We start from the raw sequence: 14,985 nt of genomic DNA, 5'->3' as shown, positions 1-14,985 counted from the left end.
TTGATGATAGGCGAGTGGTGAAAGTTACATGATATCACATAATGGGTGGGGTCATGTGTAGGGCATCTTGGTGGGTTGGGCTTGCGATTGGGCCAAGACATAGTTTTGGGAATTGGACTTTCTTTTATTGTTGCGGTAGTGAGGAGGGTTGTTGTTGTTGTGCTTAAAGGATTCAGGCTTAGAAGACTCGGGTTTGGAAGATTCGGGCTTGGGTTATTTGGTGGGCTCGGATGTGGGCTTCTTGGAACTCTTCCGCGTCAACGTCCCGGCCTTAACGTGGTTCTCGGTGAGGGTATCGGCTAAGGTGATGGCATCATGGAGGATTTGAGGGTCACGACTTAGAGCGTAATCTTGGATTTGCATAGGCAAACCCGAGGTGTACTTGCCGATTGAATGTTCAAGGGGAGTGACCATGTGGGGGATGAGAAGGCTCAGTTCATGGAAACGATCGTTGTAGATGCTGTCATTACCACTTTCTTGTTTCAAATTCCAAAACTCCTCTTCCAACTTCTGAAGCTCATGTTTCGGGCAAAACTTCTTGAGCATGAGTTTCTTGAGGTCATCCCATGGCAAAGCTATGTCAACCTTGGCGCCAAGCGTGCGCTTCTCACCGTTTCACAAATAGAGGGCATTCTTCTTGAGTACGCTCGAGGCGTAAGTGGTTTTCTTGTTCTCGGGACATTCACAATGGATGAACACACTCTCCATATCTTCGAGCCATTGGAGGAGAATGGTAGCACCATCGATACCGAAGTATTCGGGCGGGTCGGAACTCTTGAATTGTTTGATGGAGCAAGCAATTGGGTTTGGAGTTGTGGATGATGTAGGAGCATTCGCAGTTTGGAGTTGAGAGATGATTGTTGAGAGGGCTTCCACGATTCCCTTAGCGATGCGGGATGACATGCTACGGCCCGAGTGGCCGGTGCGACGGTTACGGTTGATAAGGCGGGAAAAAGACATGATACAATGACGAGAGGTGAAAATTTTATTATGTTTTGGAAAAACAATTGTATAACTATGTGAAATTTCGAGTTTTGTGAAAATTCATGAGGATACACAATAATATTTTAATAACCTTAACTTAGAGTATTGATGAAACTGATAATTTGAGAAAATATTCCTTCTTAACAAAATAATAAAAAATTAAACAAAAATTTCATCGTTGACTTAAGAGTGTGATCGTCACATGACCACGTTTGATACAATGAGGGTAGTAGATTCGGGTACGTTTGGTGTGATATGCTTTGACTTAATAAGTTCCACACCCTTACCGAACACTCCAGGAAGACAACAAGGTCTCGCCGTTGATTGAGATTTATGCGCATTGCACTTCCTTAGGCTCGCAAGCCTTGGTGCCAAGGGTTCGGTAAACAAGTGTGTCCCTCTTACAGTTACTACATATCCGTCCTACGAATGATCCTCAAGGAGAGGGGAGTAAAAATGTGGGATTTCTTAAGGAATTTTCCGATTAAAAATTGTTCCAGAGTTTAAAAAAAAATTATTGTGAGGCAGTGAGGCATAGCCTCGGAATAAGTGTGTGTGTTCGTGTACAAGAATAATACTAAATCATTAAATAGTGTTTAAGCTACTTCAATCAATAAAATAACTCAGGGTGCAAACACATAAAGGAATATCACGTATAATGACCCTAATCATGCTACTAGGTCGTTAAATTTAACCACCTATCTTATAGTCTTCGGCTCTGATACAAATCTGTCACACTCCGACCAAAGGCGGAACATGCCGGGGCGTAACATATTGATTGGACAGTAGCTCAGAAGACACTAATTAAAGCAACAATAATTATTTAATTTATTAATATCAGAACAAGTACACAATTATAATAATCAAATCAATACGTTATACTTCTTGGGTTTTAAATAATATCCTAAGGTAAAACTAAATTCTTCAATCTTGAGCAACGTAAATTACTTGTACATGTAGCATGTATAAAAAATAGAGCTTGTCAACACGAATATTTGTGAGAATACATAAGTTTTAGTTGAGATATATATAGATAAAAACCACAATTCATATGTTAATGTTGAGCATTACAATTCATATGAAAATGTAAACAACTAAATAGATGTGGACCCATTCCTGTTGCTACAAAATCAATGTACTTGGGTAAATGTATGATCATATTAGATGAGGATGAGGTAACAACCACCAAACATAAAATAAACACTTAAAAACATAGAGCATAGTCATAGATATTGCAACCATCGCACATAAACATATAACAAATTGTGTTTGAAATAATTGTAGAAATAGAACAATGAATAAAATTTAATAAGATATACAAGCTACCCTCGAAATATGTAAACTCACCTTAACGAGTGGAAATAAATGATGAGACGAAGATAAGAAGATAAGATAGAGTCCTCGGAATACGCTGACAAAAGTTCCTAGTTAATATTTATATAATTAATTAAGGTTAAAGAAATAATAACAAGGCGTATGACGGATATGGAATTTGATAGGGTTTAAATACAATTTTTAATATTAGTAGTTTAGTTTTCATAAGTCTGTAAGTAATATAGCAATATGGTAGAAATAGTTAAAAGAAATAATACGACACAACATAACAGTTACAAATCAGTTTAAAAGAATTTTGGAGTCTTTTATAGTTTACGTTCTTACTATTTTTATGATTATTATTGTTATTGTTGTTGTTATTGTTATTATTATTATTATTAACGTTAGATACATAAATAAAAAAATAGATTTTGTATATAATATATATTAGATTAATTACGAATCAAAAGTTCAAAAGTACAAAATAACAAAAAGCGGAAAAGTTAGTGTTTATTTAGTGATATCTAATTATAATATTATCAAATAATATTAACAAAAAGAAAATAAGAAAATAAATCTCAAAACCGGGTCCAGGGGTTCGAACTTGCGCCTGGACCGGTTCTAAGTGTTATAACACCCACAGCCCAACAACCAGGCTGATGTTCTCACTTGTGAAAGATATCAAGAGAAAAATTATGAACAAACACCCAGAAGCATAACCCAGCTCAAAGGATAAACCCTAAATCCATTTCGCTTCAATTGATCAACATTACAGCAATGGTGAGTAAAATTGGTTTAGGGTTAACGTTCCTTAGCTAAAAACGAACCAAAAGTATGTTTTAATTTCCGTATTAGGTGACGAATAGGTATAGGTCAACGAACTAGGGCTTGCAGCTCAGTTCCTTATCAAAACCACCTTGATGGCTTCGTTTGCTGCAATTAGATTAGGGCTTAGAGTCGTGATATGATGAGGAGTATGTGGTACCAATTACTTGTATTATAATCGTGTTTATGTAGGGGTTTAGAGCAGATTCAGACACGGTTTAGTTTTAATGTTCTAGCTGTCAATTTGTCATAATTTACCATGTATAGGGTGTCGGTTTAACGCGTCTAAGGTCAACAAAAGATTTGGTAATGCCAATTTCCTGACTTAGGCCGTGAATTATTGATTAAAGATGGTAATGAATGTGGGTATAGGGTGGTGACGGGTTGGAGGGGAAAAAGGTTTGAATTGGGTTTGCAATTTGGTCCTTGGTCTTTAGATGTGGGTGCATGAGTGGATAAACATTAGCTAGGGTTGGATTTTTCTCATAAATCATAGTTAAATCAATCAATAAATAAAATAAAATAGATATGTTTAAACGACGTGGGAATTTATCTAGCATTGAACGTTCGAATAATTAATGAGACAAAAGAAAAGAAAGAAAAAAAATATAAAATTTAATAATAATAAATGTGTCGGGTTTGAAAAATAACGAGTATTACAGAAAGTGAAGACGAGCTCGATGGAGATGAAAACGACAAAGAATACGAAGACGACGAAGAAAACAAAGAAGACGAAGACGAGTAATTTCCAGTTCTTTTTCAATTTTAATCTAAAATTTATTTATTTTATTTGATAAAAAATGTTATTTGGATTATTTTATTTCTAGTTATTTTATTTTATTTGATAAAATGATGATGATATAATGTTACGCCCTTCTTGTGGTGCGCGCGTATAATGTATATATGTGTGAACTCTCGGGTGGGCAAAAGTGAAATTAAGGCACATAGCACTCAATCATCAAGGGGTCTCACCGGAAGCAGCATCTTTATCCCTATGTGGTAAAGGTAAGGATGTCTACATCTTACCCTCCTCAGACCCTACCATAGCTTTGTTATTGATGGGATATACTGAGTACGATGATGATGATTATTATTTGGATTATTTTAAATAAAAACACGTTATTTTACTAATCTCGTGAAAATAACGTTAAAAGTAGCGGAAAGGTAATCAGGCATCATATGGTGGCGTTGATAGCTAAAAGAAAATGGTACATGCACCAATCAGCTGGTGTCCTGATGATTGAGTGCAATGTGCCTTATGTCCAAGGCTTGATGCAAAAATACTATCGAGCCGGGGTCTCACCGGAAGCAGTCAATCAATCCCTATGGGGTAAAGGTAAGGCTGTCTACATCTTACCTTCTTCAGACCCTACCATAGCTTGCTATTAGTGGGATATACTGAGTATGATGATGATGATTATTATAATTTGGATTATTTTAAATAAAAAAGAAAAAAAATAATGATGAGGCAATGATTGGAATGGTTTCCATCCACAATAACCATTTTAACCAAAAAGCCTTTATGCTGACATGACGCCACATGTTGCACAATGCCCATAAATGAGCTCCATCAACTACACATGGCCTAATAAATATTATGGACTGAATTAAAATATCAGAGACATATTTTTAGTCTCTACCAGCAATCATTTTTGTCTACTAACAATCATTTTTGTTGTGAATGTTTTAGTATATAATTAAACTAGGTTACAAACCCGTGTATTACATGGGTTTGAAAAATTTAAATCTTATTTGTTATCTTATTATATGATCCGGTTCTTTAAGTTGCAATAATCATGTACAAAAACACACATCAAAATTCTTGAAAAGTCACAAGAGCTGAGAAATATAAAAAAACTGTTTCTAATTATATTGTTGTGTTAGTTTCATCATATATTGCTACTGAATTAATAGTTGCAAGAGTTTTTATCAGTAAAAAAATTACCAGAGGATTCAAATTGAGGATTTAATGATATTAAATTATTAACCATCCATAACCAACAAAATAAACTTGTGTGGCTTACTTTATGTCTTTTTTCCCTAATACATGCCTTAGATTATAAAATAGAAGCAAGAGCATCTGTATATTTGGTAATATCGGCAAAGAAATTGTAATACTAATTAAGTTATAGACATTTTATCACAAGTTTTTTCAGTTTCAAACAATCCGTCTTATTGACACATTTTACTCAATTTCAACAACATACAAGAAATTAAGCCGTTGTAGTGAGTTTTATATTTGTTTGTAAATGCCAAAAAATGTAAAGAAAACATGTTCGGAAGCAAAAGTAATATTTTTCTTAAAATAACCAGTTCTTGTACCGACCAAACCAGTTCTTATATGTTGCGCCGACTGACACGACCCGTCCTTTTTCCCAGTTATAGGAGAACACAAGTAGCAAATTTGACCCATTTACTTAAAGGGTGAATACAAGCTAAACTTGCCTGATATGTTCCAAGTCATATTAAAAGTGGGCATGTTTCAAATGAAACTTGTTGTGACCCATTACACAAATCAGAGTAAAAAATGCTGTTGCAAAGATTTTATTCACAACAATTAAGTATCTCACTAAAAACCGAACCATCATTCCTCCCAGATCTATCAAACAATTTTGAGATTCTTGTATAGAATATAAGGACAAACAAATCATAATAATAAACAACCAACTTAAAAGAAATAGATTAGCATTTCGAACACCCTAGTCATGATCTTACTCCTTATAATGATTTTGCATAAAATCGGTTTGCAACACCCGTAATTACAACCATTTTCCAATCATTTATATTAGTCAAGTGTACTTTATGATCTTAACTTGTAAGATTAAAAAAAATGAGTGTTGTGCCTATAACAAACAACACAATATTATCACCACCAAGATACTCTTCCGAGAAGATATGAATTTTGTTTCATGAATATAAATGGATATCATCAAGGGAACAAAACAAATCATTTTCTATATTAATTTGACCCGAAACTCTAGTTGATACAAGTTTGTGACAATGAATATATAAGCATAATGAATTTCACTATCATCTAACATATGACAAAAAAAGCAAATAATTATTAGATCTGAAAGAAAGTACATGTATGCGCCATAATCAATCTACTATTCTTTTTTAGTGTTGAATTATGTCACTTTAGCAAAAGTTGTCAACACATATAAAAAGTTTATTATAAAAAATAATCAAATAAGATGAACCATTTTCGTATTGCTTAGAGTAAAGACGAATCGTGACACCTTCTAAATTTATCACTAATAAACTAAAAACATACAACGTAAATTTATACACACTAAAATGAGTGTCAAAAGTTTTATATATGTTCTTTTATTTCTAATTTTTTTTATTTTATTACTGTTATAAAATTATAAAAAAATCATTAATATAAAATGTTTAAAATATTTATTAATCATTTTAATTAGATATTTATGACTATTTTTACTTTATTTACTACTATAAAATTAGAGATAAATAATTAATATGGAATGTTTAAGATATTTATTATTGTTTTAATTAAATAGCTATGACTTTCAAAATTTAGCAATATTGATGCTACTTGACAAAAAATTGGACAATCATGTGTCATGTGACACAACAATTATTTTTTGTTTATTATAATAATAGATCAAACAAAACAAAATGTTGTAAAATTAAAGTGTATTAAACAAGTTATTCACTTTTATTGGACTTGAACCCGAAAATAGGCCGGATTCTTTTCCAACAAACCCAATATGTTATAACAACAATTACTACCGTTAGTTTCTGACTTAAATCAATTTAACAATAAACTAACTGAAAAACCTTAATAATAAGAACATAAACCACACTAGTTTAACAATTTGATTAAATTGGATACTCAAACACCTTAAATCAATAAATTTGATAGAGGTTTTTGATCCATAGATGAAGTACAACAAAATTAACTAACAATTACCTGGAATTCAAAATGGAAAATGAATAACAAGACTCGGTTGGACTTTTCTTGGTCAAACATGGAAGAACACCAAAATTAGAGTAAAATCGTGAATGTGGAAGTGTTTTGAGAGTTGAACAAAAGAATCGAGGCTAGGGTTGTGTGTATTTATAGCAATTGAGGTACAAACATTTTAACTCATTAATTAAGTTAAACCTTAACTTGATGAGAAAATTTAGGTAATTCGAACAATTTAAAGTAATTCTTGGAGAATAAGTTGAGGGGCTTTCGTGGAATATTCTTTGGAAACTTCCTAGAGTCGGCAAAACGAATCATTATCGAGATTGGAGATGATTTGGTGAATCAAGTTAGCTTGGAACACAATTTTCACGATATGATGTTGCATCGTGTATTGTGAATGTCTAAAAGGTATTGCTTCGTGTAGCGCAACCCAATAAGGTTCGCGTATGTTTATGGTTTGGTCGTATATTGCGAAGACTTAAGGAATAATGCGTCGTGTAGTGTGACCCAAAAAATTTGGACGGAAAGCCTAACATCGTCGCGTATTGCAACAGGCTGGATTAAAATTCTTCGCGTAGCGCGAAGAGGGGATTTTCACAAAAAGTTTAGTTTTTGACATATTTGACCCATGAACTTTGATTAAATGCAAATAATGTATTGAATTACGTGGAATAACGTTTGTGTTCAAGTTTGTAAAAGTAACAACATAAATAAATAAATACACACAATAAATGAATTATGCAACTTTTATTAGTAATGAACGATCCGACTTATAATACGAATCAACTACATGAAAATGAAAAAGGACAAATGTTAGAAGGATGTTTAGAATTCAGTTGATATTTTAATTTCATTACAGAAGGGGGCTTGTGGATGGCTAAAATGGGATGATACTCCCACTTATCCCATATGCGAAACGGTAACACCTGCTTTTCTCAAGACTGTGAACAAGAAAGACGAATTTGCAAGAACCAACGCTGTGAAAGTCTCAATTGAAGATTGTCTTAGGAATTAGTTTGATGTTGTTTCTTGTTTATGTATGTAGATGTTGAGTTGTTGTGTAGTGTATTTGTATTGCGAAAATCTCTTATTATTTTATAATTTTTATTTCTAATGGTCAATTTTTTTTCACCTTGTCTGTGCCGGAGGAGTTACGAAGACGCAAAGAGGAGGAACAAGCTAGGTGTACAATCATCATGAGGATATCGAAGGAAAGGAAGGCTGGCAGTCGGCTAACAGGAAAAAGAAGGGTGTGTGGTCGCGTCTGGGTGGAAGACCTATACTTCCGGCTACCTCCATTTTTGTCTCTAATCTTCCAGATGGGATTCAAGAAAATGTATTGTTGAAGAAATTTGCGGGATTTGGGGATTTACTCAGTGTGTACATAGCAAGGAAGAGGGATAAATTCAATAATATTTTTGGATTTCTCAGGTTTGCTAATGTGAATGATGTTGAGATGTTAATTGACAGTATGAAGAATGTAATCATAGATGAGGCTAAGGTTGGAGTGAACTTAGCTAAGTATGATTCATTGGCTTTTGAAGAAAAGAAGACAAGTAGAGCTGGTAGTAAAAATAATGAGGCAGGTAGCAAGGGTAGGGGGCTTATGTTCCTGAGCCTTTCTATCCATTGGAGAGAAAGAAGCAAGGGGAGGTCTTCAGTTATAAAGATGTACTATCGAGGTCGTTCGCTTCCGATTTGATTAATAATGGGCCAGCGAAGACAATTTTATTGGATTCTAATGAGACAATGGCGGAGAAATCTTGGGCCAAGGTATCTCTTACTGGTGAAGCGGTGAATGTCCAAGCTTTGGAGGAGTTAAGGGTTAGTCTTAATGTGTTGGGAAATTTGAATTTCCAGGTGAGGTATCTAGGGGGTTTGTCGGTATTGGTATCGTTTGAAAGTCAAGAAGAGGCAGAGAATTATTTGGTACATAAAAAAGAGGATTAGAAGAAGTTGTTCATATCTTTATCCTTTTGGGATGGAAAGTACATTCAGGAGGAGAGATTGGCTTGGTTGAACATCAAAGGGGTTCCGGCAGCTCTGTGGGATCCGGTTACTTTTGATTTAATTGGGAATTCTTTTGGAAAAGTGGTGGTGAATTCTAAGGTGTCCAGCTCTGATGTTAATTTGGAGTTTGATAGAGTATGCATTATGCTCAGATCCCGTGTAGTCATCGATGAGCATATTGTTATTTAAAGAAAGGAGCAATAATACAGGGTGCATGTGTACGAAGATAGGATTCCTTGGGCTCCGGTTTTCCGAGCGCCTGAGTTCGGGGCCCGTGTTAATTCCGGGGATCATGAACGGACAAGCAATTACGTGAATAGAAGTAATTATATTGGGCAGCGTGAGGGGATCCAAGATGGCGGGCATGCTTGTGGGAATCTCAATACTCCAAAGTTCAAGAACCGAGTTGATGAGTTTGGGATGAACAATGGTAATGGGCCCAACTTGTCCAGTGGGCCGAAGTTAAAAAAAAAGAAGGAAAAACAAAAGAAAAAGGTCTGGTGGATCTCCTGGGGTTTTGAGTTGTGAAGAATTAGGCTCTAATGGGCCTAGTGATCAAATATTTAGTCATGATCAGGAGGTGAAAAACTAGGAACAAAGATTGGAACCGATGGATGTCTGTGGTCTAGAAGATGGTTGTCATACGGAAAATATGGTGACGGCTCAGACGACAAATGATAAGCGCAACGAGTTCATTGGAGAAGGAATGGGGAAATTTTCTAATAATGAAGGAACGTACCCTGCCTGTGATCCAATAGACACGGAGTTAGAAGTAAAGGAAACAGTGGAGCTTGGGGAAGATGTTGGGGTGAATCTAAAAGAGTTCACGTCGCCTGTCCTCGAACTGATTCAAGGTGAGGTGTATTTGAATAACGATCTATGAATTTTATGTCTCTAAATATTAGGGGTGTCGGGGATCCGACGAAAGCCAGATGGGTTAGGAGGTTGGCCAACAGTTATAAAATTTCCTTTTCGGCCATTCAAGAAACCCAATTTGAGGATGAGAATAAGATTCGTACGAAGTCTTTTTGGAGTTCATGTGAGTTTGATTCTGAAGTGGTCAACTCAGAAGGCAGATCTGGGGGCATTTTAAGTATATGGAACAAGAATTTGTTTTCTAAAAGTTCGGTTATTCGTAACAAGTTTTATCTAGTAATTGAAGGCCGACTGAAAGGTTGTGAAGAGGACGTGTTTATTGTTAATGTGTATGGTCCACGTAATCTCTCGGATAGGAAAAGGGTCTGGGTTGAGCTCTTAGAAATTAAAGAAGATAAGGCGGGTATTTGGGTTTTTTTGGGGGATTTTAACGCTGTTCGTTTCCCAGAAGAAAGACGGAACTCAGGTTTTGACCCCTCCTGTGCTCGCGCTTTAAATGATTTTATTTCTAGCGGACTTGTTTGAATTTCCCATGAATGGTCAAAATTTCACTTATTGCAAAGAAAATTTAGTAAGATTGACAGATTATTTGTGATAGAGACCGATTCGAGATGGTTAATCTCCCGATATACCCGTAGAGTGGGTTAGGCTCCAAGAGAAGAAAGAGAAGAAGAGATACCAAACTTGAGGCAAATTTTCTTATTTTTTTCTTATTGAAACGATTACAATTTATAAGAAAAGAAAACACATAAAATAGGAAAAGATAAACAATAAGGAAACACAATTAGAGTATAATAAGTAAACTAAATAATAGATATACTTAAATAATATATCAAACTTAATTAATATAATATATCGTATCAATTCCTCGCCCCTTCAAAACGTTCTTGTCCTCAAGAACGGAACTCGCTTCCCACGGTGGTCGCCATTCTAGTCTTCCGGTGATGTTCGGAAATGTCATAAGGAAACTCCAAGGTGGGCGCCACTCGGATTGCCTTGTTTCACAGTTAAACCATGCTTCATGGTGTATCTTTATTTGCTCCACTGAGTGCTCGTGAATGAATATATTTGAAAATTCATTTAAAAGCATATCTTTCTCTTTTGCATCCTCACGTGGAAGTTTCTCTAGTACCCCAAGTAAAACAAATGAGTTGTTGTATGTGTGCACCAGTCCATTATATTGAACAAACACCTCACAATGCGTCTTTTTGCATGATTTAGGTGTCACCAAGGTTGTAAATGCAACTGTTCTAGATTTTGTAGGCTGAATGGTAGGATGAACAATGAAGTTGTCGGGTGGTTGTGTAAGGGCTAGTTTTGGGTCCGTTATCACCGAGGAGGTGTCTGAAATTTTGGTGAGTGTGGCGGTAAGGTTAGCGGTGATTTGGTTCATGGTGGCGGTGAGGGAGTCAAACTGGATCTTGGCTTGGATGGCGCTTGATTCTTGCTGAAACTTGGCTTGAACGGCGCTTGATTCTTGCTGAATCAATAGCCGATCGATTTTGTCGACCAAGGCCATGATCAGGTCTTCACGCAACGAAGGAGGCATGAGGACGATTGATGAAAGCACCAAATTGATAGAGACCGATTCGAGATGGTCAATCTCCCGATATACCCATAGAGTGGGTTAGGCTCCAAGAGAAGAAAGAGAAGAAGAGATACCAAACTTGTGACAAATTTTCTTATTTTTTTCTTATTGAAACGATTACAATTTATAAGAAAAGAAAACACATAAAATAGGAAAAGATAAACAATAAGGAAACACAATTAAAGTATAATAAGTAAACTAAATAATAGATATACTTAAATAATATATCAAACTTAATTAATATAATATATCGTATCAATTTGTTAATCAGGAGTATGTCGACAAGTGGTCGGACTCATATTTCTCAGCTCTTCCTCGGTTTTTGTCTGACCACTCGCCAGTTATTTTGATTTCCGCTCCTTTGGATTATGGACCATGTCCGTTCAGACTATTTAATTCTTGGATGGATAGACAAGGTTTTGAAGAGGTTGTGTCTGAAGCATGTTCGTCGTTTCAATGTGAAGATGGACCATATATATTTTTGGCTAAAAAATTCAAGTATATTAAGATGAAGATAAAAGAATGGGCCCGTGAAAATTCTGCCAAGGATAACGAAAAATTGGAGTATGTTACTAAAGAATTACTGGAGATGGATTCATTAATGGAGTTGAGAGAGCTTTAAGAGGAGGAGGAATGGACTAGAGCTAGAATGTTTAAAATGTTTAAAAGAACTTTCTATCATTGAAGATAAAAAAAAGATATTCAACAAAAAGTTAGAGTTGAGTGGGCATCTTATGGTGACGATAACTCAGCTCTATTTCATAGAGTGGTTAAACATAAGAATATGTCCAACAAATTTCAGGGGTTAATGATAAATAGGAGGTGGTGTTCGATTCCCAACAAAGTTAAGAAGGAAGTGTTGTGCCATTTCAGGTCCCGATTTAGTGAACCGTTTAATTTGAGACCTACTATTAGTGGTGAAGGGTTTAAACGGTTATCTTTAGAGGAAGCTGATTCGCTTATCATTACGTTTACGAACAATGAAATTAAGGCGGCGGTTTGGGATTGTGGGGACAACAAAGCTCCGGGTCCGAATGGCTTCAGCTTCAAATTCTTAAAAAGGTTTTGGCATTTTTTTGAGGATGATTTTGGGAAGTTGATGAGGTTCTTTTATGAATTAGCTGAACTCGATCAGACATGTTGTTCATCATTTATAGCTCTAATTCCCAAGTTATCGAGTCCGAATTCTCTAGAAGACTTCAGACCAATTAATCTTATCGAGGCCATTTCTAAGATAATCTCTAAAATTCTCTCCAATAGATTAAAGTGTGTTCTTATATCGGTGATATCAAACTCACAATCAGCTTTCTTAAGCGACAGATCGATATTGGATGGTCCCTTCATAATTAACGAAATCATAACATGGTGGAAAAAGAAGAAGATATCGGGGCTGTTACTCAAAGTAGACTTTGAAAAGGCATATGATCACTTAAACTGGAAATTTTTGGACGATGTTATGACTAATATGGGTTTTCCTACTTTGTGGAAAAAATGGATTTATGGGGTTGTTTCTTCGGCCCGGTCATCCATCTTGGTCAACGGGTCAACAACGTTTGAATTCAAGTACTCGAGAGGCATTCAACAAGGGGACCCTATATCCCCATTTTTGTTCATTATGGCAATGAAGCTTTGACGGGTATTGTTAGGTCACGAAATTTTGCTGAAGATATTATATCCTTGACTGTCTTATGGATATTATATCCTGGAAACATATGACACTTTATAGAGGATTAGTGATCTCTGGTATTTTATGTTTACTAATAATTGCTTTTAAGTATGGTGTTGTGTTAGACAGGTACATTAATTTAAAGACGTATTAGCATCAATTATCCTTATGGAGCTTCTTGCAGCAAGATTATGGATAACGGATCCTGACTAAGTATGGCTGAATAGAGACGAACCATCTAGAAGATTGAAGTTCAAATAATATCAACGGCCTTATGACTTGTTCTTCCGATTATTACGCTGTTGAACGACTATACGCACGTGGTCAAGGTCATGGAGCGGCTAAGTGGAAGACTTCCGTATAGTTAGGACAATTTGTTATTTGTATTTATTATTTATATCGAGTGATGATCGAGCTAGAAACACACTTGTATTCACACAAACTCTAGAGCAGATACCATTATTCTCTCTACTCAATAAGCTATTATTGTATCCTCGATCACGTACTCACCACCAATTGTAACACCCTTTTTGTCATTAATAAACTTTGACGGTGATAGTTTTCACCGTCCGGGGGTTTTTTGTGCCGGAGATTGAGATAACCATACACTCGACGACCAAAGGTTATCCCGTTGATCATTGACTAAGATACTTCGACCAAAGATTATAGTGTTAATCATTGACCGGAGTCATTTTACCAACGATTGCCTCGATAAATTTTGACCAAAAGTGAGACTATCTCAATTAAGGGTTTTTTCCCTCGTTACTAAATCACCGTGTTCATTCCGATTACGATCACATAACCAACGTTGTTAAACTAGCACCCTACCTCACATTTACGGATTTGGATACTTGATCCTTAGCTGATTTTTGTCCAAAACAATTTGGCGCCCACCGTGGGGCAATTGGTGCTATAATCCGAATTATTCCTATCAATTTACAATTTTTCATACCCATATCACTATCAATGGCCTCTCAATCAACCTCTGCTTCGTTAACCATGCCCTCATCAATTCCTCTCTCATCGAGAACCATGCCACCACTACCTCCGCCAATCACGGGAGCACAGAGGACTACTACTTCTGGAAGCAAGACGCAAACTCCAGTCTTCCAGAGCTCCAGAACCACTGCTGCTACCCTGGCGGTTAATACTAACAACGATGTTTCATCTATGTTTTCGCAGGTTAAGGCATATATGGAGCAGCAGAACAAGACTAACCAGAGGATCCTTCGTGCGATAGAAGATCTCAGGAAGAATAAGAGGCCAGCGGAAGACGTCACTCCCCTAGTGCCCAGGATGTTGGACTTCGCTAGTCCAGGATCTCTAGCTCAACCAACTCAGGGACCCTCAATGTTTCAGCCAGGATCTTCTATCATGCAACCGGGGTCCGTGGGACAGTCAGATCAGGGATCCTCGATGTTTCAGCCAGGATCTTCTATCCTGCAACCGGGGTCCGTGGGACAGTCAGCTCATGGATCCTCGATGTTTCAGCCAGGATCTTCTATCCTGCAACCGGGGTCCATGGGACAGTCAGCTCAGGGATCCTCGATGTTTCAACCAGGATCCTCTATCCTTCAACCAAACTTGACAAGTCAACAGGTTCAAGGATCCTCATTTTTTCAGCCAGGATCCCATATCCCTCAACAGGGATCCTTGGGTCTGCAAACTTCAGGATCCTCGCAACTCCAACAGAACTCGTCAATGATGCCACCGAGTTCGGCCGGGTGGTATGCTACAGGTCCCCATGCTTATCAGCCTCCAGCATCCTTCGCTTCGGAGCAAGGGTCT

The sequence above is a fragment of the Bidens hawaiensis genome, unplaced genomic scaffold, assembly GCF_021521415.1.
Source record: "Bidens hawaiensis isolate Kalapana, Puna unplaced genomic scaffold, B.hawaiensis_p1.1 tig00007038_1, whole genome shotgun sequence".
Classification (NCBI taxonomy): Eukaryota; Viridiplantae; Streptophyta; class Magnoliopsida; order Asterales; family Asteraceae; genus Bidens; species Bidens hawaiensis.
The sequence above is the reverse complement of the archived record's forward strand: the minus strand, read 5'-3'. Positions refer to the sequence as shown.